Source organism: Cervus canadensis, chromosome 16 (assembly GCF_019320065.1).
Source record: "Cervus canadensis isolate Bull #8, Minnesota chromosome 16, ASM1932006v1, whole genome shotgun sequence".
In the NCBI taxonomy this organism is placed as follows: Eukaryota; Metazoa; Chordata; class Mammalia; order Artiodactyla; family Cervidae; genus Cervus; species Cervus canadensis.
In genome coordinates this window covers 27,755,609-27,781,702 of record NC_057401.1, presented here as the reverse complement: position 1 = coordinate 27,781,702, position 26,094 = coordinate 27,755,609, and the positions used below count along the sequence as shown (strand labels likewise).

At 36.5% G+C, this 26,094-nt stretch overlaps 1 protein-coding gene across 1 annotated transcript in view; it reads right to left on the bottom strand.

Moving 5' to 3' along the window:
• Nucleotides 1–26,094, bottom strand: part of HCN1 (hyperpolarization activated cyclic nucleotide gated potassium channel 1) — a 446,804-nt gene that overhangs the window by 408,435 nt on the left and 12,275 nt on the right. The gene's annotated exons all lie outside the window — the stretch shown is intronic.

Here is a 26,094-nt window from a genome sequence, read left to right as displayed (position 1 = left end):
ATTTACATTTCTACCTGTCTCTGACCTTTTCTTTCACTAATCCTCAACCTGATCATGGAGCTTTAGACAAGCTAATCTAATTACTAATCCTCCGTGCCTCCTTTTCTTGATTTCTTCTGCATAATTCCTCCCTGCAAGTGCTTGGAATACACTTCAGCACCTTACTTCTCTTCTTAACCTTCTCCATCCTCAAATAGACCAGCAATTCCTCCAGCTCAGTCCTAAATTCTCTAAGCCAGTCTCTCTTCTTTTTCTTCTACTTGTGTGGCACATGAACCTTCATTTCAGTTCAGTTCAGTCGCTCAGTCGTGTCCAACTCTTTGCAACCCCATGGACTGCAGCACGCCAGGCCACCCTGTCCATCACCAACTCCCAGAGCTTACTCAAACTCATGTCCATTGTGTCAGTGATGCCATCCAACCATCTCATTCTCTGTTGTCCCCTTCTTGTCCCGCCTTCAATCTTTCCCAGCATCAGGCTCTTTTCAAATGAGTCAGCTTTTCACATCAGGTGGCCAAAGTATTGGAGTTTCAGTTTCAACATCAGTCCTTCCAATGAACACCCAGGACTGATCTCCTTCAGGATGGACTGGTTGGATCTCCTTGCAGTCCAAGGGACTCTCAAGAGTCTTCTCCAACACCACAGTTCAAAAACATCAATTATTCGATGCTCAGCTTTCTTTAGAGTCCAACTTTCACATCCATACATGACCACTGGAAAAACCATAGCCTTGACTCAACAGACCTTTGTTGGCAAGTCTCTGCTTTTTAACATGCTGAATGTATTAACCCTAATCTAGCAAGCAATAGCATCCCCAAAATACCTTTATGGATCGTAAGTTGGGGGGCAAGTTTTCAATGTGGGAAAGGGACTTAAGAGGAATCTGAAGTAAAACTATCTCCTTAGCCAGCACACTCTTTTTGCTTAATTAATTATGGGTCAATAAAAAATAACAATATATCCCAAAGAGACTTATTCACACATCATATAAGATTGCAAACATCATTTATTTGGGTGGGCATAAACTCTCACAAGCCATCTTTTGATATTTTTTTGGAAGGTAAGGATCATGTATTCTTCTATTACATTTAAAGAAAATCTACAACAGTGCAGTGCACACAGTAAGCCCTAGAGAAGCAGTCATGGACTGAATAAAGAAACTACCTCCAGGCATGGCCAGGTGCCCCAGGCATACAATCCTTAAGTACCTTTGCTTTTCTTTCACACAGAAAAAAATGCTTTGTATTTTTTATGTGTATAGGAACAATTTTTAAAAGTCTATTTCTCCAACTACAATGGGTGTACCATGGTCAGGAACCACATCTGTTTCTCCTTTCCACTATGTGCCCACTGTCTAATTCAATGCCTGCAATTAGAGTGACTTCTCTAAACATCTATTGAATAAATGATGCACGAATACTCAGGGCTTTAAGAAATAAAGGCACAGTATCGGAATTTCGGTCTACAAGTATCTGTTCCTTGAATATTTTGTTCTTAATATCAGGAAAACATGGACAAGCTAGAAGATATCCAAAAGAGAATAAGGGGAAAAGAAAATTAAAGAAATAAAAACCTTCCTTGTGAGGAAAGACTTAAAAAGCCGACTACACAAAACTGGACTAGATTAAAACTCTGAAGAAATGTGAACAGATTCCACACATTTTTTAAAGTAAAGAAGGACTTAGTTTAAACAGTGCAGTGAGAGCATAGAGGAGGAGCCAGGAACTCCTAGTGGCTGGTCTCACAAACCCCAACAGTTTCCAAGAAATCAGTCACAGAGGGCAAAGTAAGAAAGTGTGTTGTGCTTGGAAGAATATTTTTCGAACACCTTGGGCCCCTGAGGCATCCAAGTGGTTTGGTCTTGAGATGAGAACCCAAGGATTGCTTGGTCTTCAACCCATCCAGAGATCTATGATGGTTTCTAGTGAGTAGAAACTTGTCATTCTCACATTGCTTGTGGTAAAACAAACACCCAAGGGAAAATGCTTTGTTTCTTATACTATAGTATAAGACAAATAGTATAAATTTGTCTTATAGTATTTCTCCTTTGAGTAGAAACTTTAGGTCAGATTTTTAAAAAATTTTTTAAATGTATGTCATTTTAGAATGACAAACCCATTCACATTAAAAACTATTAGGTTTTCCAAAAAGTCATGATGTAAGACTAAAAGAATCTTGTGTTAGTTATCAGAAAATCTGGCTTCAAGCTTCAGATGCCTCTAACTAGCCATGCAATCTTGGTTAAGACACCATTTTGTTTCAGATTTCTCATCTGTAAATGTAGAACTAATAAAACATTTTATGTATGTCCCACAGAACTGTTGAGTAAATACAATGAAAATGATTACTGTGAAATTACTTTGTGAATACTAAGTTGTTTCATAGCAATTGGGAAATAGCTATTGTCTGACAAACTCTAGTATCCCAGTAGTTTGACAGCCAGTTTGAAAGGTAACAAAATAGTTCTGTAATGGTGATTCCCCTTACTAGTGTTAGTTCCTAGAATTTCATCAAGTTACTAATACAATTCAGAGAATTCTAGAATGTTCAGGTTGATAACCTCTAAAAAATTTCATGTTGATATTGGACATAGTTTTTTTCAATATGTGTTTTACAATATAATGTAAATTTGTTGAGGACACCAGTCTAATATATTTTTCAGCATGTTTGACACTGTACTAGTACTTAAAATGCCCCAACATATGGTTATTTATCTTGGAGTTTTTTGGAAAACCTAAAAACAGTATTGTTTATGCCATAGCCATAGCACAATTTTCCTTATAGCACAGGAATGACTTACTGAAAAACAGTATTATCAAAATAGACACAAATGCAAAATTATGTATTTCTCTCTGGCTCCATCCCAAACATGTTCTACTGAAAATGCACCCCAGATAGTAGAGTCATAAATTGGACTTAAATATCCATTTCTTAAATTCCTACCTTTATGGATACAGGTAGTAGACAGGTAAGCATTCTATTGAGAAACAGAAGCCTTGTTTAATAAGCATAATGTTTGTTTTTTGCTTTAATATTTCCCAACTTAACTGCTCTTTCTTTTAAAATAAATGTATAGAAAAATAATAGTTATGTCTTTTAGCCACAAATAGTAGTCTGTTATCTTGTCAGTGGTATTTTTCTTATTGATCAAGACAAATTTATTGGTGCTAAGGAAAAAAAAAAAAAACTACTTAAGAATAAGTCTATTAGAATAATCGAATCAGAAAGAAGACCAGATTAGATGTAGAAATGCTGAAATTTTGATATCTAATATTATTGCACCCTTATAATCTTGAGAAAAATCCCCTCACTATGGGTGTCTATCTTCCCCCTATAGGAAGTAAACCTAGATGGAGTAAACCGACAATCTTCTCAAATCTAAGAATTTTTAGGACTTATCTGTGTATCAGAGCAAGAAACTGAGAGAATTGAAGCCATCTTTAAGAAATTTAATATGAAAACTAACTGGAAAGGGAGAGAAGAAAAGAAAGAGCAGTGGGGGTGGAGGAAAGAAAGACTGGGAGATTGGGATTGGTAGACAAAAACTATTATGATAGCTCAGTTAGTAAAGAATCTGCCGGTGATGCAGGAGACCCCGGTTGGATTCCTGGGTCGGGAAGATCCACTGCAGAAGGGAAAGGCTACCCACTCCAGTATTCTTGGGCTTCCCTTGTGGCTCAGCTGGTAAAGAATCCACCTGCAATGTGGGAGACCTGGGTTTGTTCCCTAGGTTGGAAAGACTCCCTAGAGAAGGGATACCCACTCCAGTATTCTGGCCTGGAGAATTAAGAGTCAGACAGGAAGGAGCCACTTTCACTTTCAATTTCATAGAATGGATAAACAATAAGGTCCTATTGTATAGGATAGGGAACTACATTCAATACCCTAGGATAACCATAATGGAAAGAATATAAAAGGATGTAGATATGTATATAAACTGAGTCACTTTACTGTACAGGAGAAATTAACACAACACTGTAAACCAGCTATATTTCAATGAAAAATAAATTAAGAAAAAAAGACAGAGTAAACAATCCTTATTGAGAGAAAATAAAATATGACTAGGTTTGTGGAGAAGGAAGTGAAGGAGTCAAATATGCCAGAGAAACTTATGCATCTTATGCCAGAGAAACTAGAAAATGACAACATGAAAACTTGGAGAGGAGAGGTGGGAAAGATTATCAGATCAGTTTTAGAGATAATGAGTTGAGTATGGTTTATATTTACATGACAGAAGACAGGGAACTGTAATATTCTAGAACTCAGAAGGGGTGTCAGAGCTCGGGAAACAACTTTAAGAATCTTTGTGTGGATTTGAAAACAGAAACCCTGGGAGAACATGAGTCTTTCCAGAGGACATTTTGACAGGAAGGAGGAAACAGCGAAAGTGATGGTCATGAGCCAAGTCCCTTCTTGGGCAATATGAATATGAACCAGAAAATGAGGCTGAGATGGAATCTCTGAGAGGAAGCAGTGTTTGGCATGGGGATACAAAGAGACATCTTTCCAAGAATGATGGAATGACTTACCATAGAGAGCTAACTTTAGTTCTTACATCTCTTTACAAATCTTTACAACTAATATATTTCCCTGCCACTTATTTGCACCATTGTGACAGGAAAGTTTTTCTAAACTGAAAGCTAAATATTTTATATGGTTCAGTTTTAGGAATAAATATATATTTACATAAGTCTGTCATTAGGCTAGATTTCAATAATATAAGCCAACAAGTCAAGTAATCATGTATTAATAATCATAATGATCAGTGTGAAATGCTATCTTGGAATAGTTCTCTAAATTTAGTATTAGTAGTGGCATATTTTGACTTCAATTCAACTAAATTTTATTTCAATGAAAATTTTGATGTCTTATACTTCGCAAGGAATCATGACAAGTGTAAGATGAATGAAAGTCACTAATATACAAGATACAACATGATCAATTTGGATGACAATTAACAGAATATAAACAAAGCCACTCTGGAAATTCAGGAGAAAGAGAAAGTACTTTAGTTAGTTCCGGGGACTGGAAGAAGCTGCAGAGAAGTAACATTTAGCTGACTCAGAGATTTGATAGGTGAAGACTATGTCGGGGCTAAAGACAACATTTCAGATGGAAAAAGAAATGAATTAGGAAAGGCCCAAGGAAGTAAATACAGAGACTGTAACTTCAAAATTTGATTTATTCTTGGAAGAACAGGTGATCAAATATATTTGTTGTATTGATGAATGAGTAAATTAATGAATCAGCAGGCAAGTTTTGTCAATTAGGATGTAGATGGCATAAAAATGAATGGGTGCAGTTTTGGTTATTAATACTCTTGTTCTCTGCCCACATAAAAGAGTTAAGAAGAATCACTGTCTTCACTGAAAAACCTGCACTCAAACTGCAGAAGCCTGACTTTAAAAATTAAGCAAATTATTAAAAACTGTGCATAAAATACTTGGTCTGAAATTTCATAATTTCTTACATGTGACACTACAGACACTTCAACAGCTATGGTATCAGAAAAATCTTGAAAATTTGCATATTGACCATCTAAATATTTCCAAAGTTTTACTGTTGTTTTCACAGTAAGTGTGTATAAGGACTACATTCTTCTTCATGTGCACAGATTAGTTCCTCATCCAACAACAGGCTCATGGGCAGTGATGCCAGTAGAAGATTCATAAACACAGACGTAAAACGAGTGAAGAAATGAGTAAGAATAACTGACCTTAACAGCTGGCTGATTTTTCTAGACTCAGCCAATAACTACTACTGGTTGCTCAGATGGTGAAGAATCTGTCTGCAAATCAAACTTGGATTTGATCCCTGGGTTGGGAAGATCCCCTGCAGAAGGGAATGGCTATCCACTCTAGTATTCTTGCCTGGAAAATTCCATGGACAGAGGAGCCTGGTGGGCTACAGTCATGGGGGTCGCAAAGAGTCGGCCATGACTGAGTGACTAACACTTTGTGTTATGAATTCCTAAAAATTTATTTGAAGACAAGAAAATGGAACACACCTGGCTGGAAGGGAGAAAGAAGGGGTTGATGCAGCTAGATCTGACAGATGGGATTTGGACAGGCAAAATGAAAGGGGCAGGGGAAATAAAATATGTCACTATGGTAGAAGAGTGGAAATATTTGAAAGACTGGGCAGAAAACAACCCTTGCAAAGCCGAAGAGTAAATCCTGGAAAGAAGTTGGAATTAGAGAGAAATACATACAATGGAGCACAATGCATTAGAAAGCAACTTAAAAGTAGCTGAAAGAATTTGGAGTCAATACGCAATACAATAAGACAATTTGGAAATTCTTGAATAACTAAGTGGCATAATGAAATATGAGCTATTCTTCTGCAAAATTGCTTTGAAAGTAATGCAAATGATAAATTGGAATGGAAAACAGTTCAGTTAGAAAGAAGATACAGTATTACTATGTAGTACTGGATTAATACGATGGTGTGGTTAGTCACCCAGAGCCTGGCATTCTGGAGTGTGAAGTCAAGGGGGCCTTAAGAAGCACTACTGTTAGTAAAGCTAGTGGATGTGATGAAATTCCAGCAGAATTATTCAAATCCCTAAAGGATAATGCCATCAAGATTTTGCACTCATTGTGTCAGCAAATCTGGAAGACCCAGCAGTGGCCACAGGACTGGAAAAGGTCACTCCTCATCCCAAATCCTGACCGGAACAGAACCAGAATTTGAGTTCTCTGACAAGAGGAAGTGATCAGTCTCCAGTCCTCAGCTCAGGCTGAGGCCTTTTGACCAGATTCCTGCATTCAGGACTGGTGGACTAGATAAAAGGGGAAGGATAGGAGAGGAAAGAGAGTGGAGGAGAGAGAGGTCAATAAAGTCTCTTGTTCCTTACTGGTCGGGGCACTCTCACCAGTTGTCCGCGTCAGGAGGAGACCAGGGACAACAGGGTCCCAGCTGTGGCTGCTGGGTCTGGTCCATTGGCAGGCAAGCTGGCCCCTGAGTACCCCGAGTGGTCGGGATGTCAGTCGCACTGAAGAAGAGTCCCCACCAGAGTCGCCATTTGTTGCAGGAAGAGGGACCCCCTTCCAGGGCCCAAAACTGGGCTCTTGTCTAACACTTGGAAATGAATTGTCTAAACAGACACATGTGCTGACAAAGCAATTTTATTGGGAGATATTATTGGGAAAGGGCACCCAGGTGGAGAGCAGTAGGATAAGGGAACCCAGGAGAACAGCTCTTCCACTGGTTTTATGGTGATGGGATTAGTTTCCAGGTTGTCTTTAGCCAATCATCTGACCCAGAGTCCTTCCTGGTGGTGCATGCCTTGTTCAGCCAAGATGGATGCCAGAGAGAAGGATTCTGGGAGGTGGTCAGACATGTGGTGTCTCCTTTTGACCTTTCCTGAACTCTTCCAGTTGGTGGTGGCTTATTAGTTCTGTGTTCGTTACCAGGACCTCCTGTCATAAAACAACTCATGCAAATGGTTACTATGGTGCCTGGCCAGGGTGGGTGGTTTCAGTCAGTGTGCTTCCCCTAACAGTAACAAAGAAGGTGCTAACCACCGAACAATCACATTCATCTCCCATGCTAGTAAGGTCATGCTTAAAAACTTGCATGCTAGGCTTTAGCATTATTCAAATCAAGAACTTCCAGATGTCCAAGCTGGGTTTAGAAAAGAAGAACTAGAGATCAAATTGCCAACATTTGCTGGATTACAGGGAAAGCAAGGGAATTTCAGAAAAACATCTATCTCTGTTTCATAGACTACACTAAAGTCTTTGTGTGGATCATGACAAACTGTGGAAAGCTCTTGGAGAGATGGGAATACCAGACCATCTTACCTGTCTCCTAAGAACCTATATGTGGGTCAAGAAGCAACAGTTAGAACCCTGTATGGAACAAATGATTGGTTCAAGATCGAGAAAGGAGTACAACAGGGCTGTCTGTTGTCACCTTTTTGCTTAACCTATACACTGCGTAAATCATGAGAAATATCAGGCTGGATGAGTTACAAGCTGGAATCAGGATAGGTGGGAGAAAGACCAACAACCTCAGAAATGCAGATGATACCACTCTAATTGCAGAAAGTGAAGAGGAACTGAAGAGCCTTTTGATGAGGGTGAAGGAGAAGAGTAAAAGAGCTTGCTTAAAACTAAGCATTAAAAAAACTAGGATCATGGCATCCAGCCCCATTACTGCATGGCAAATAGAAGGGGGAAAGGTGGAAGTTGTGACAGATTTCCTCTTCTTGGGCTACAAAATCACTGTGGACAGTGACTGCAGCCATGAAATCAGAAGATAATTGTTTCTTGGCAGGAAAGTGATGACAAACCTAGACAGTGTGTTGAAAAGCAGAAACATTACTCTGCCGACAAAGATCTGTATAGTCAAGGCTATGGTCTTCCCAGTGGTCATGTATGGTAGTGAGAGCTGGACTGTAAAGAAGGCAGAATGCCAAAGAATTGATGCCTTCTAACTATGGTGCTAAGACTCCTGAGAGTCCCTTGGACAGCAAGGAGATCAAACCAGTCAATCTTAAGGAAGATCAACCCTGAATATTCACTGGAAGGACTGATGCTGAAGCTGAAGTTCCAGTATTTGGTCACCTGATGCAAACAGATGAATCACTGGAAAAGTCCATGATGCTAGGAAAGATTGAGGGCAGAAGGAAAAAAGGATGTCAGAGGATGAGGTGGCTGGACGGCATCACTGATGCAATGAATAGGAACTTGGGCAAACCCCAGAAGATGGTCAGGGACAGGGAGGGCTAGCATGCTGCAGTCCATGGGGTCACAAAGAGTCAGACATGACTAGGTGACTGAACAACAATATGAGGTGATGAGGATGATGAGAGTTTGTCTTGGTTGAAGACAGTGGGAATAAAGGAAAAAGGGGGAAAGTTCTGCTTTTTGCCAATATCAAGTGTAAAAAATGGAAGAAAGGAGGGAAAGAGAAGCTGATTCTAAGATTTCCAGCCAGAGAACATTGAATAAATATGATAAAAGGTACATGCATGCTAAGTTGCTTCAGTTGTGTTCGACTCTTTAGCCCACCAGGCTCCTCTGTCCATGACATTCTCCAGATAAGAATACTGGAGTGGGCTGCTATGGCCTTCTCCAGGTGATCCTAACCCAGGGACCGAACCCATGTCTCTTATGTCTCCTGCATTGGCAGATGGGTTCTTTACCACTAGTACCACCTGGGAAGCCCAGTAACAGGTACAGAAATAAGCAACTGGGAAGATCGAGTTTTATGGTAAGATGTGGACATGTTCATTTTAAGGAGGCTGAAAGAATACTCTGGGAAAAATATTCTATTTAAGTTGGAAAAAAAATTTTTGTGTATAAAGTAAGACTGGGGTCTGGAGTGGAAGTGCTGGTTTAGGCATCATGTGAGTAGGGAGGATGTATAGTGAGGGCAGGGGAGATGAATGGAGATTAGGTTAAGGATAAAGAGCAGAAAGTTCAAGATCAAGAAGCACAGAAAAACTAGGAAGTATGCACAAGGAATGAGGCTCAAGATTTGAGAAAGAGAGAGATGGAGAAGAAATTTTTTGGATTATTCATGCAAAGACCAATATAAAAGTAATGGTAATAAGATATTATGAAGAGCAAATTACAAACTGTTCATTCTTTTTCTTATCTAGATAAATAGTGATACCTCCCTCTGTGACTGGAGTGAGGGGTAGTGTATGTTTGTTCACAGTTTTTCAAGACTAGGAGAAATTTAATTATACTTGAAAGTTGATTGTATAGAATCCATTAATTTTAAAAATTAATATGAAGAGTAAATATACAGGAAATGAGGTTGTCAATGAGGGATAAAAATGGGATACAGACCACAGGGGAAGAAATTTGCTTTGAGTCATCAATGTGATATATTCAGTCCACACAGATTGAAGCAAAAGGAGGAAAGGCAAATTTAAGAACACAGCAAAAAATAAACAAAAACCCTGAATCTTCAAATTATGCTTTATCGAAGCTTATTTTTTTCCTGAAAAAAAGAAAGTTAATTGAAACATTCTAAATATAACACATGCTATATATTTTTGAGTTAAATCACATAATCGAGGAGAGAATTTTAATTCCTAGTGCAGGCCCTGGGCTTCTTTGGCTTCCTTAAAATATTACTACCAAAGGAGCTTATAAACACAGCAGTGCATTTTCCTTAAGAGATGTAGATGGAGGTCGCTAACAGGGAATCATCTTCCATCAGAATATGATATAATTCTGGACCATGCATTTGAATAGGAATACCTTGTTAAACTCTCAGGTTCTTATACTACTGAAATCCAAGGAAACCTCTATAGTTACTACAGTAATAACCTGCAAATTTGTTTGATCTATGTCAAGCATAAACTCTATTACCTCAGGATTTATCTACTGGTGAAAAACATCTCATTTTAGTTTTTTTTAGAAAATTATTAAATCCTCCTTTTAATGCATATTTTTCAAAGGATATGAGCAACCTATATAATTACAAAATTCTACAAGGTAATTAATTACAATGCATTTATCAATAAGGAGTCTCCTCCAAAAAAAATCAGTTATCATTGGAAAAATGCCAAGTGAATAACATATGACACAATAGGTTCAAATAAATATTCCTAAATCTCACTCTACAAGAGTAAGTAACACATACATATGCATGACACAAGAAATGTAATTACCCTAAATTACATTTGAAGTCATTCAATCAAATTATTTTTAATATAATTTCAAATGGTTCAATTCCTTGGAAAAATGACAATACATGTATTTAAAACATTAATTTAAATGCATTCTCAATCAGAAAACCAAACCCACTCCTCCATCATTTTTGAGAAAAAATTATTTTCCATATACCTTCCTCGATATCTCCCACAACAAACCTATTCCTCATTTTTTAGAAAAAAATTGTTTTCAGTATCTCTTCCTTGATATCTCCTACGACCCTTTCCTTCTATTCTGTTGTTATCACTCATGTTGGACCGTGTGCCTTAAACACTTGCTCTCTCCTCTCTGTCTCCACCACCCAAATCCTACTTCTCATCAAGGGCTAACTTAAATGCCACCTTCCTCCATGAACTCTTCAGAACCTCCCAGTTTTAATTGATTATTAATTCTAAACTTTATTACCAGAAAACTATTTTCAATACACATTAGTTTATCAGACAGTATGTATGATATTGGGCTTCCCAGGTGGTGCCAGTGGTAAAGAATCCACTTGCAAGAGAGTTAAGAGACTTGGGGTTTGATCCCTGGGTTGGGGAGATCCCCTGGAGGAGGGCATGGCAACCCACCCCAGTATTCTTGCCTAGAGAATCCCATGGATAGGACAGCCTGGCGGGCTACATTCCATAGGGTCACAAAGTGTCAGACATGACTGAGCATGCACACACAAATGTATGATATTCATTAAAAAGTAGCTTATATAAATGCACCTTATAAAAAGTACCTTATATAAATGCTACATTCCTCACACCTATCTCATTAGACTATAAGGTCCCTGAGAGCAAGATTCATATCTAAGTCTTTGAATATATTTCAGTACCTAGTACATGATTATACATAACTCCCATACTTGTATGTTGAGTAACTTTTGATTATTCTCTGATAATTACCACATAGAAAAAAAAACAACTATGAAGGTGGAATCAATTCCAATTGTCACATAATTATTCAATTCAATATATTCACCTTCAGTAGTAAAGCTTGGAATGAAATATTCCACTATACACATTAGTTAAATATTAAGACTGTGTCTCTACAAGACTGGAGGGGTCTCAGTTCTGAGTTACCACTAATGTAAATGAGTCAGAGGGAGCAGAGAACCTTTAAGAATTTTACATTTAAGAATTTTCTTTCCGCAAAATCATTAAATCTGACTGAAGAGATAATACATTTTTTTTTAGTTTAAAATGTGTAAACTATATAAGAAACATGTTTACACTGAGTTAATATGGTCTAATTAAAGCCTATATTTTAAAATTATTTTTCTCTTGAATTTCAAAAATGTCATGGGGAAATGGGACAAGGAGAGAGAAAGTTAAAGATTGCTACGGGATAGATGTCATCCAATGCTGCATCTATCTGGATAAACTGCTTTGACTATTGGAATGCACTTGACCAGTCACAAAACACCAAAGAACTATGGATCACAAAGTTTGCATCACAAGCCTCAAACTACATATGAGTGACCTATCAAAGCACATTATCTGCTGTGGATAGTACAGAGATCTCTTTTACCCAATGTCCAATTTCCCCTATTTTTACACCTGACATTGGTCATAAGGAATGAACCAATATTGATATATTACAATTACTCAAAGTCTCTCATTTATTCAGAGGCCCCTATTATTTACCTAATGTCCCTTTTCTGTTCCAGGGTCCTATCCAGGATTCTACATTATAGCTTACTTATGTCTCAGCTCCTCTTGGTTGTGAAAGTTTCTCAGACTATTCTCAATTTTGATGACTTTGATATTTTAGGAAAGTACAAGTCATTTATTTTATAAAACAGGCCTCAAAATTAGATTTGTCTGATGTTTTTCTCATGATTAGAATGGAATCATGAGTCTGGAGAAGGAAGAGATAGAAATCACACCATGTCAAGAGCACATAACTAGCAACATAACTTATTTATATTAATCTTGATCACCTAGTCATGTTGGTCACGTTTCTCAGCTGTAAATTTACTCCTGTTTTCACTCTCACTGTGAAAGAAGTCACTACTAACAGCCCACAATTAAGGAATGAGAAGGAACAGTGCACTTCCTTAAGGGATTAGGAGCTACATAAATTATTTGGAACTCTTTGACAGAGAGATTTGTCTCTTCTCCATTTATGTATTGATTCAGTTATTTATTTACATCAGTAGGGACTCACGGACACTTATTTTACACTTTGGGTTATAATTCAATACTACTTTATTTATTTAGTTGTTCAATTTGTTCCATCTTTGGCTGCTGGGACCTCTTTAGATTATCTTTTCAAATTCCACCAGACAACACTAGTCATTAGAGGATTTTTCCAGTAGCTCAATTCTTCGCTTATATCAGCGTCACAAGTCGGGGGTTAGAGGTGATAGAGAAATGTGTTTGTCTTCAAATAAAGTTTTAGCTACAATCAACTGATAAGACATTCTAAAATAGACTCCTAAGCAACGGTCACAAAATTGACCTTATGCTTTCCACCACAAGAAAGGCATAGCTGAATCATTCAAGTACTAGCTTTTATTTCATTACTCATAATTTCAAGTATGAACAAATACATTCCCCCAAGTCACTGCCCATTATTTATTTTCACTTTTTAAGTTAGATTCTTTAACATGTAGGGTACAATACTGTTCTTCTCTTTGATGAAACAACAAACTAGTATATTTCAATAATAATTAAAAACCTTTGAGGTATTATATGAAGCTTTCCATGAAATAATTATGCTTGCAATTTAAATATGATGTTAATTTTCATTGACTTTTAGTCTGTACACATACACAAATGTGCCTTAAATTAAGCCACTCATTATGATTATGAAAATTATTTCCTTGGGATACATACTCAAAAATCTTTAGTATCTCCAGTTAGAGTCTAATTATTTATAACTATTTCATGATGAGAACTTAAAGGCCTATATTTTTTAAATGCCACAGGACTCTCTGAGAAGGCAATTATTAACACCGTCCAATAAAAAAATAATGAATAAGAAGATGAAAATATAGATCCTACAAAGAATATATTTCTTCAGAGTATTTTCTATCTACATAATTTACCATATTTGTTCATTATTTTATGTCAAGCTTACATTATGAACTTTAACAAAGTTTTGTAAGGAAGAAATAGAGAATATTTATTTTGTGACATACCAGGACTAACAGTAATGCATTTTTATTAAATAAAAGTTAACATTTGTGTCCTCTTCCACTTCTTAGAATTAATTTAGTATTACCTTTTGGACTTCCCTGGTGGCTCAGACGGTAAAGCATCTGCCTACAATGTGGGAGACCCAGGTTTGATCCCTGGGTCGGGAAGATCTCTTGGAGAAGGAAACGGCAACCCACTCTAGTATTCTTGCCTGGAAAATCCCATGGACAGAGGAGTCTGGTAGGCTACAGTCCACGGGGTCACAAAGAGTCAGATACGACTGAGTGACTTCACTTTCTCTTTCACTTTAGGTGTATTTTTAGGCATTACATGTAAATCAGGAAATGATGCTAAAACTGACAAGACTCTTCAATATTCTTCAATTTTCAATATGAAAATTGACTGCTTTTTTTAGTATATTTTAGAGTAAAAGTAAAAGAACTTGTGGTATTTAAAATAAGAAATGGAATACATTTTCAGTAAGAGATATGTGAATATAGAAGCACTTACTTTAATTGATATAAGTAGCCAATAAATTCTGAATTCCCAAACATTTATTATCACTTGGATACAAATAAGTGGCCATATAATTTCTGGAAAAATATGTTTCACTAACCTTTCTGGAATCAAGAGCTCTCACTAATACTCTGAATTTTATAAGATATATCTTGGGAGAGATCAAACCAGTCAATCATAAAGGAAATCAACCCTAAATATTCATTGGAAGGACTGGTGCTGAAGCTCCAATACTTTGGCCATCTGATATGAAGAACTGACTCACTGGAAAAGACCATGATGCTGGGAAAGATTGAAGGTGGGAGAAGAAGGGGATGATGGAAGATGAGATGGTTGGATGGCATAACCAACTCAATGGACATGAGTTTGAATAAACACTAGGAGTAGGTGATGGAAAGGAAGGGGTTGCAAAGAGTCAGACACAACTGAGCTACTGAACGGAACTGAACTGAACTCCCAAACTAGAGCTTCTGAATACTAGAATACTAGAATCCTCACCTCCATATTCATTCTCTAGCCCACTGAGTCACTATCGATCATTTAAACACATTCACCAGCCAAACCCAAATGCGGATCTAGGCTACAATCTGAATTCTCTATGTATACAAAGAGATGCTGAATTGTTAGAGAAAATCCAGACAACCATATCAAGGATGGCACTATAAATTTATGTTCCTCAACCTCAGCCCCATTTGTTACACTCAACTGTACTTTCTGACCTTTCCCTGGATCAGTCCAAAGCATTAAATCAGCTTTACCTTCAGGAAGAGCCAAGTAAGCCTAATATGATTTAAGGGTCATCTCTGTACAGCTCCTATCATCCACCCACATCCAAGTAATTTGCTTACTTCTTTTCACTGTGAACAATTTCTTGTGTACCATTAGATAAAAAAATATAAGTACAAAAATAGGATAAAGTCACATCAGTATTCATACACTTAAGTCTCAACATCATTAGTAATGGTTGATGTCAGAGACATTCTGTGTTAATGGGAAAGAGGCTCAAGAGTAAAAAGGGAAAATGCTGTTGAAAAAGACACATTATTCATAGTTCATGACTTGCCCAGACTCTGCCATGTTGGTCCCAAAATAGACCAAGACAAATAGCTCTCTACTGCAGTTGCATGTGTGGTTCTATGCTTCACATATTTTATAAAACATGCATGTGCATGAAAGTGAAAGTGTGAGGATCTTAACATGACTGGACTTGATGAACACAAGCTCTACTCCCAGAAGATGTGTTTCTTGAGGTATCACTTTATTTCAAACTCTCATATATTAATACATTTAGTTACTTAACTTTTTCCAGTATAATCTGCTTATTATCAGGAATATTAGTCAGATTGTCTATGAAATCTTCAGAAAAACCACCACATTCTTTTAATCTTTTATTTTGTATTGCAGTATAGCCAATTAACAATCTTGTATTAAGTTCTGGTGGACAGCAAAAGAATTTCGTCATACATATACATGTATCTATTCTCCCCCACACTCCCCGCCTACCCAGGCTGCCACATAACATAATAATACACATCTTATCATTACATAAAGAGTAACAGGGGTAAAACTTGCTCTAGAAAAACACAGAAACACAAGCAAGTCTATATAAACCTATATAGTTTTATTCACCAACCAGATACATTAGAAGTCATTAAATAAAGTAAAACCATAACTGTACTATTAAAATATTTTTGGTATCTGTTTCTCAATAAGAGAGAAGAATTTTAACATGTTTGCAGTTAAGATATGTTTGGATTACATTTTAGAACAAGACATTCAGGTTATTCAGATAAATGGTAGGAGAGAGAACAAAACTAAAAAAAAGGTGGAAGACATAAATGCTCCGGAAGGAATTTGAAAAAAAAAAAAAAAAGAGGAAAGAATAGAATGGCTAAAATAACCAGAAAATGCATGGAGTCTCAAGATAATGAAATATGAATTATAAATAAATTCTAAGAGAATGCAGAGTAAAGGAATGGTCATTTATGTGTTGAAAGATTTGTGGGAAATCTGAACCTTGAATGACAGTATATTCAAATATTTTCCTGGTAGCTCAGGAAAGAATCTGCCTGCAATTTAGGAGACCCAGGTTCGATCCCTGGGTCAGGAATATTCCCCTGGAGAAGGAAATGACAACCCACTCCAGTATCCTTGCCTAGAAAATGCTATGGACAGAGAAGCCTGGCGGGCTACAGTCCATGTGGTCACAAGAGTTGGACACAACCTAGGGACAAAAACACCACCACTAGAGGAAAAAATGGGCAAGGGCTGTAATGACACATTACAAAAGAAATAAATATGCAGCGTGAGACTTAAGAGGTACTTAAATATTAGCTATCAACTTTTTTATCTTATCTATCCAAATAATACTGGTGGAAAATAACTCAAAATATTACCAGCAGTTATTTCTTTACATGTCATTTATTGGGCTTTTAGTTCTATCCTCATCTACACCTGAAACTACTGGTTTACCTCACTAATTCCCTATCTGTCTTCGAATTCTAAGCTCAGTTGTCACATTTTCATGAAGGCTTTTCCTAACCCTCTGGATTAGACTAAACCCTTTGCTCTATACTTTCACATATTACCCTGTAGTTTGTTACAGTGATCATCTCAACTCATTCAATGCAAGTCTTTCACACAAGATTGTGAGCTCAGAAAAGGCAAGTGTGATGTCTCCTTCTTCAATGCTCTATCCTGGGTCTAGCTTAGTGGCTGGCACATTCTAGGTGATTAGCAAATCAGTATAAAGTGAACAGCAGAGCTGTGGGGTTTCAGAGCATTTCTCCAGAGCCCTGCTTCTTGAATTTCACTGCCTGTCTGTCTCTGGTTTATTATATCTCGTTTAACTCAGCACTATTTTTCTGCCTAACTGCAAAGAATAGATAACTAGATAAGTTGTCTATTTAGCTTTTAATTTTGATTTTGTCCTTAGACACATGTTAAATAGTTGGGAAAATGTGAAAAAAAATAGAGAGACATGAAAGACCATTCTATGTATGCTGAGCAAGAAGCAAAATGTAGTAGGCACAACATGATATTAGTTTTGAAGACAGAAGTGGAGTCACACTAAAAGCCAACGGATGAGTCACAATAGAAAAATAAGGGAGGAGAAGAACATGACTGGGGGTAGTGGTAGGCATACGCAGGAGATATTTAGGAGGTAGAATAAGTAAGGCATGGTGAGTCATGCATGTATGTGTGTATACATGCCGAGATGCACACCCATGCACCAGAGGCTGAGTGCCAGGGAAGAACAAGTAGGAGCTCAGAATAATAATGAGATTCAGGGTTAAGCATGACTGTTAATCCTCCATCCATAAGGAAACTTAAGTTGAAGAACGCTTTTGGACAACAGGTCAAAAGTAACATAATAAACCAAAGAGGCAGTTGGGTATGTGGTCTGATGCTATGGAATACACTCTGGGCTGGACTACATCAAGAGAATCATTAGCATATAGGCAGTGGTAGTTCAGAACAGGGCAATGGGTTACATTTCCCAAGGAAAACACGTACAGAGAGGAGAGAAGGAGCTTTGAAGCTAGACCTTTAGACTCAGTAACATTTAAGCTAAGGGTGAAAGAGCTAGAGCCTGACAGGGACCTGCAGAAGCAAGGGGCAGAGATGGAGGAAGACAATCAGAGGGGAGAAGGGTCAGAGAAGTCAAGGAGTGTCAAGTGCCAATAAGGGCTGAAGTTAAATGAGGGCTGGGAAGTGTTTACTAGATTTAGAAACAAGGAGGTTAAATGACATTTACAAGATTTGCTATTTGGTTGTTGGTTGGTTTTGTCAGCACACTGCTCAAATGGAAGGCCAGGTAATGCAGGGTCAAGTAATGATAAACAAGTGGGAGACAGTGAATATAAATCAACGCCTATAAAAGTCTGCAAAGGTAAGTGGTAAACTACGTGTCTGCTTTGTTTTGCGTTGTTTAAAGTGGTACATCAAGGGTTTGTTTTGTTTTGTGTTGTTGAAAGTGCTTTGAACACGTTTCTTACAGACAGATAATCTAAATTTACTTAGGGAGGACAAATGATGAAACCTATTTTTGAATATCCATTATTCCCCATGAAATTCTGATCTTGATGACTGGTGATAATATCACATCTCATTTTTTCAAAAATTTTAAATTACTTATATTTTTAAGCAGATAAGCTTCAGAAGGATTTTTTTCCTAATTCTCCAGTAACTCTCTTTTTAGTTCTAATTCTGTCAGGGATTTAGTTTCTCAGGTTACTGCTATAGCTCTTCAGGAAGTAATGGTGAGTTATGAAAGAACTGTTTTTGGAAACCATGACTCCATTAGGTGGACTACCCTGTCAATCAGACTTCAGGAAACCTGAAGAAATCATTTCAGACATATAGGAGGACTATGCATGCATATGTGCTAAATCGCTGCAGTCATGTCCAAGTCTGTGTGACACCATGGACTGTAGCCTGCCAGGTTCCTCTGCCCACGGGATTCTCCAGACAAGGATACCGGAGTAGACTGCCGTGCCCTCCTCCCTCCAGATGCAGGGATCGAACCCGTGTCTCTCACATCTCCTGCATTGACACTCAGGTTCTTTACTACCAGCACCACCTGGGAAGCCCACAGCAGGACTATGGTTCAGGGGAATTTCTGGGGAATCTGTCACCTAAAACCTTACACACTGCTCCTTGCCTTTATTAGTTGCCTTTTTTCAGTAGATTCAAAGCCTAATAAAAACCCTCCTAGATTTTCCCAAACAATTGCAGTCCATTATTATTCTAATGAACTCCAATTTGTAAGCTATCTAATAAATAACATTTATATGGTGGTAGACTGTAATCTAATGGCAAACATTGACCTTTTAGTGTAATAACTATATCTCTTCAAGAGTATCTGTAACTAAAGTTTTATAGCTTCTTTCTATTTCCAAATACCTCTCAATGCCTTCATTATTAGTATAGCTCTTTGTGGCTATTTCCACTTGAATAGTCTATTTGGTTTGGTATATAAGCACTATCATTTAAAAGAAGGCAAATAAATATAATGAAAGGAAATTAGAAGTATTTTAGGAAGTAGAATTGATTTCACATGTTGTTATATTTTCTGGAGTATTAAACTTAAGTAGAGTCGAAAGAATCATTATAGTTTTATTTCAATTTTATTTGCCTGCCTGGATAAGAACATTTCAATTTTCAAGATTTATCCTTAACTCTTTACTGTCAAATATTTAGCTTTTTAGAAAAATAAATGAGCATCTGAAATAATTAGGTACTGACACATAGGATCTAATTCAACATGATGAACTAGAAATGAAGCTCTCAGAAAACTGCAGCCAATCTTTGGCTAAAGGGGCACATTTCCCACTCAAGACTATCTGCTAAATAACTAAGATTCTTATAGCCAGAAAAAGAATATATAAATTCTAACAGTACATTTTTTATATAATGTCAGAGAAAAAGACTGAATCACTGGATCAGGATATGACTGAATTCCTCTGGGACAAAAGAGGACAAATTCCTCTGGGTTAATATCCTGAGCTCTCACACAGATCCTTAGGTTCAAATCCCAGCTTCTCCATTTAGAAACTGACCACTTACCCTCTCCCTAATCTGGTTTTCTAAGCTCTAGAATGACACAAATAGTACCTGTTGGGCTGTTCTAAGGACTCAGTGAGATAATATATATAAAGATGTTTACAACTGTGGCCCACAATTTTACTAGGCAGGTAAGTCTGCATTTTGACCATCATTCATAGAAAAAAACTCTTTTCCCATATGTGACCAGTTAAAACATTTCAACAATAATCTCACCTCCACTAAGTTAACATAGAAAGAACAGTGGCAGATAATGCTTAATTTCTTGATTTACTCTGGACATTTAAGTCAACATAATAGCATGCTTTGTGAAGAAAACAATGGATGGTATTTCTAGGCACACAGATTGCATACTTTGTGAACTTTATTCTAATTCAGATAAAGTAGAGGTCTAGTTATTTGATTGTGGTGCTAGAGAAGACTCTTGAGAGCCCCTTGGACTGCAAGAAGATCAAACCAGTCAATTCTAAATGAAATCAACCCAGAAGATTCATTGGAAGGACTGTTGCTGAAGCTTCAATACTTTGGCCACTTGTTGAGAAGAGCTGACTCATGATGAGGGGAAGGATTGGCGGCAAAAAGAGAAGGGGGCAGCACAGGATGAGATGGTTAGACGGGATCACCAACTCAGTGGACATGAATTTGAGCAAACTCTGGGAGATGGGAGACAGTAGAGGACAGAGGAGCCTGGTGTGCTGCAGTCCACGTGGTTGCTAAGAGTCAGACATGACATAGTGATTGAACAACAAACTTACTGATTATGAAAAGAATTTGAGGCTGTGTGAGTATTCAGCTTGTTTAAATACTTGATAAGAGAAATAAAATGTATAAAACTACAAAATTATATATTTAAAACATCACAGTGATGTTTCTAGGAAGAAGTCCTATTTTCAAACATTACTGGCTTCTAAGTATTACCTTATTTAATTGTATTTCCTAGTCATGAAACGTTTATTTCATTGTGCTTGTGGCATCCTGGCACTGATTTAAGGAGACATTTTGGTCATTACTATCTCTTGCTGTTTGCCTACAGTGAACTCTCACATAATTAGGGCTGAATACACTGCACTTTTAAAATTAAACCAAGCCTCTGGGAAAGAATCATGGAAATAGATGGTTAAAGGACACCCAGGCAATTAACAAGCATGATAAAGTTAAAAATTGAAGATAGGAAAGTAGGTTAAGAGCTTTTCTCTCTCTTTCCAACATGATTTGTTAATACAGAAGGATAGCCAATAGCTTTATTTTCACACAGGAAAGAGATACAGAGGCAGTCCACAGTCAATAAATAAACTCCTTTGCTACATTCCAAATGGATTTTTCTCTCTTTTAAGCACACAGTTCTGAAATAATTCTTGACTTGCCTGACTTTTAAGACAAACCTGAAAATACGTTATGCTTTTTGGATACAACAGTGTAACAATGAACTAATAAAGATTTAATTGTTACAAATTTGAGAGGATTTTACCTCTCAAGCAGGTAAGCACCAGGGTAATTGCTTTTACAGGAAAAAAAAAAAATATATATATATATATACATGCAAAACTACTGATTATTTGTAATGGCTTACCAAAAAGAAATCTGAGAAATAAATAGTGAAAAAATTCTAAAATTTAGTTGATGATTAAATATTATGGCATTAAAGCATCATGATTTTCTCCACTGGTATATTATTTTATACAATTTTCCTACTGGCATTCTTTCCTCCCATTAAAATTACATCCTTATGTATACACTGTCTTTTTACTAGACAAAAAGCCTCTCAAAGGCTATGACTTAGCGTCATTCTTTTTTGCATCTAGAATAATTAATAGTCCTTGAAAACATACTCAGCTTTCAATAAATCTTTACTGTGTGAGCTCATGTGTTTTAGAAAAACCACTATAATTTATATATTTGTACCTTTATAATATTAACAGGATAACAAAAGAAAGTGAAAGGAAATTTAATATTTATCACACATGGGCTATGTGTCAGGCATTTTTCACATATTATTATCATAACATTCATAAGGGTATAGATATTATTTTCTTGAATTTTATAGATTAGTTTCAAAGAGGTTGAATATCTCCTCAAATCAAGTTAAAAGGTTCTGACTTTTCTGACATTACGTCTGGGTCATTTTCTTACCATAAAGTTGCATCCCATTGCTTTGCCTTAGCATTATTAGGATTTTGTTGCAAACACAAAACAGGTCTGTGAGTAAAACAGAGAGATAAACAGTAAGAGTCGACTTCTTTTCATTATATCCTGACCTTTCTTTTTGAAAATTAAGACCTCTTACCTTTTTTCCTTTCACTCTTTATTATAAAACAAAACAGATATAGAAAACTGGAGAAAACAGTGACTTGCATAAGCCAAAAACCTTGAAATCACCATCCAGGACATGAAATAAAACTTTTCTACCCACCCAAGAAGCTCATCCATCCATGTTCACGGTCCCAATCACAGGCCCCTCCCACCCTCCAAAATAACAGCTCTGCTTCACTTGTTGCTTCCTTAAATATATCTATAATTTCATCACAACTGTACATGCCTAGACTGTATACTTTGCTCTGCCCAAGCCTCCATTTCCAGAATGTCTCTTAATTTAGAAATTCCCCTCCATCCCGTTCTTATTACAGACCTGTCAGTTCTCCAACACTGGATTTTGCTGATGACATGCTCCAGGTGAAAGTTCAGCACCTTCCCCCACCCTTTGTATTTGATACCTACTGATACAACATCTAGATGTATTCACTGAATGGTCTAAATGTATCATTAGCTTTTCATGTATTAGCATTAATGATTTTATAAGAACAATCTTTTCCTCCTCTACTATTTGGTTATACATTGGTTCAGATAACTGAGGAAAAGCAGGGTCAGTGTTTGATTCTTCCCTTTTATTCACTTAGGTTTCAAGGTAATGAATCGGGCCCCTCTGAGTTTCAGTAGGTAATGATTTCTTATATTATTATGAACTTAAATTTAAACATCTAATAAGCTTGAATTCATTGAAATTCTTATGCTTTCTGAAGCCCATCTGGCTTCTGCAAGCTGACTCTTAAATACTTTTTTTATATTATCCTGGTTCTCTTTGACAACTTCTCTACTATCTGAGGTTTTCAGTTGTTCCAGGCCCTTAACCTACATTTCCTGCCCCAAACCTGGGACATCATTTATCCTCTTCAAATGACTGCAGACTTCCTGCTACTGGATTTTGCAAATCTCATCTGAGTTTCAGCAGCTCTTCAAGCAAATACTTGGGGGTTATATGGAAGGGACGCCTGCTCTCAGGTCTACCAAATGACCTTGCTTCCCATTACTTGCTTCCTTTGACCTACATGGAGGTTCACGAAACACCGATCTTGCAGCTGTCACACAGGTCAGTCCCAATTACTTATCTTTTAGGTTCATGGGGACAGTTTTGCTATGAAAGTTGTCAGAGGTTTTTTTCATTTCACTCTCTATCTGCAAAAACCAAACTACCAGTGTCTTCTAAGATTCAGGTTCCTTTTCTGTCTCAAAATTATGTCAACTTCAATCTTCTTGTATCAAGATCTATGATCTCCTTTCCATTAACTATATAAGAACCAATTTAACAGTGTTTTATCAGAAATTTTTGCTTGAATTTTTGTTTTTTGTCAAACACAAAAAAGTATCTACTTAGCACAGAGTTAAAATTCAAAATTAATCCTCTTTCAACACATTGACTCAAGGCTTCCCTGGTGGCTCAGTGGGAAAGAGTCTGCCTGTCAATGCCAAAACATTGACTCAACCTTTATTAGGTATACCTATAGATAGTACTAATTTTCCACCTCTGTACTACTGGGCTTGAAATGAAATGCTTACTACTGTTATACCAAGCAGTACAATTTGGCAAAAGCAAAAATGAAAAGAAAAATGATATAAGTAAATGTGCCATTCTTCCTTAATATCACTGCCCAGAGAGATGCATTTTCAAATCTATTTCAATGAAGAGAACATTGATTCCAAAGGCAATGACATTTAAATAGTTGTATAAGCCTGTGAAACTAGAGCTATCCCCAAAGTTCCACAATATATATTCCCAAAATTCTTTTAAACAACATAAAAACAAGCATTACAGCAAACAGAATTAATACAAGTATGTATTATATTAAGTGACATAAAATCTTATTTCTAAATATATGTTTCTGTGTATCAGATTGAGATATCCACACTAAATTAAAATAGTCAGTTTTTTGTAGCAAATATTGGGGAAAATACCATTTGGTTGTTGGAAATTAAGTACAAAAACTAAAACTAAGCATAGTGTTCCTAGAATTTCTTCATTCGTTCATATTTATTAAGCATGTACTTTGTGTCACACACACATATATCCTGAGACTAAAATGGTTAAAACAATAAAAAACCCTCATCCTAAGTGAGGCTTAAATTATAGATGAGGGTTGATAATAAAATGAAGCAAACAAAACATTTAGCATAAATAAATTATGTGAAGTACTATGAAGAAAAGGCAAGTCAGAGATATAGAGAAAAACTGATAATAAGGGGTATAGAATAGAATTGAAATTTTACTCAGGTTATATTTGTTTATAATTTTCTATTATTATGAAAAATATTTATAGGAATCATTCTTATATGCATGTATTCACATGTATCATTTTTTTTAATAAAATAACATGCTGGCCTATAAGTTTTCAAAAACTTTTTATATAGTGTCAAACTGACATTTAGAAAAGTTGCAACAATTTACATGGTCTTTGGAGCCATATGCTGGAAATCTCTCCCCCGAAGCAACATTAGTAATTAATTTACTAATATTTTTTAGGAACTCTGATTTATTTTTACCTTTAATAAAGTTAAACCTATTTGGATTTAATTTTGCTATAAACTGGTCACAATGGATTTTACTCAATTATTTCTGTCAATTAATAGTATTTATTGTAAAACTCATTTTTTATATATAGTTTATATTTTTGGCTTTCATAGGCACTGATTTTTCTATTAACTATCCTCAGAGTTGCTAATATATAGGATAGTTTATATTTTTGGCTTTCATAGGCACTGATTTTTCTATTAACTATCCTCAGAGTTGCTAATATATAGGAAAGTTACTGACATTTTAAAATATATTTGTCTTATAATAAGTTCTCAGTGAATTGTGAAGTTAATTCTATCACTTACCAGTTGGTTCTTTAAGCTCTATAAGGCAGATAAACATATCTGCAAAAAAAATAATTTACCCTCTTCTCACCCCAAATATAATTCTGTGCCTGATTATACTGACTGACCCAACAACATAATGATCTTTGCTCAATCCCTGTGGACAAGGTGTGTGCGTGGTAAGTCACTCAGTTGTGTCCGACTCCTTACAACCTTATGGACTGTAGCCCTCCAGACCCCTCTATCCATGGGATTCTCCAGGCAAGAATACTGGAGTGGGTTGCCATGCCCTCCTCCAGGGGATCTTCCCAACCCAGGGATCAAACAGTGTCTCTTACGTCTCCTGCATTGGCAGACGGGTTCTTCAACAAAAGCGCCACATCTAGCCTCAAAATTAACTAACTTGGCTGATGGAATTCTGTCCCTCTCAAGGCAAATTTTTCTAACTGTAGCTCTAACAACTAAATGTCCAAGCAGAACTCTATCTCCCTGTGTCTTCCATGCATTGTTCCTAGTATCATACATCTGTGTTAAAATATTAAATAGTTTAAGAAGTCTTAACTTGGAGTCCAAAAATAAATGTGCTTGAAGGGAACCAAAAACTTCTTAAAATTACAGACAAAAATTTTGAGAATACATGTACTTTTCCAGGCAGAGAATCCACAGATTTCATTTGATTCTTAAAGTATTCTCTGAGCCTGAAATTTAAGTGTCACTAACATAAATGGTTAGTCAAGGGACAATTAATATAAACAGTAATTAATTTCATAGAATTTGGAGGTTATTTATATTATTCAATATGTGTACAACCATAACTAGGTAATTGCTATTCTATATCTCTGCTATATTATATACTTTAAAAATGCATCTAAATCCTGGACAATATGTTTCTAATCTTCATCCTAATTCACTTACATAATTTTCCAAGACAAATACCAAATTTTATGCTCAGAACAAAAACCTTAAAAAAAAAACTATTTAAACAGTTAATGACTCTTCTACAGAAAAAAGGAATACTCATTCTCCCAATAAGTATACTCATATAACCCTCAATAGTCATTTTCTCAATCTCCGCTCATGTC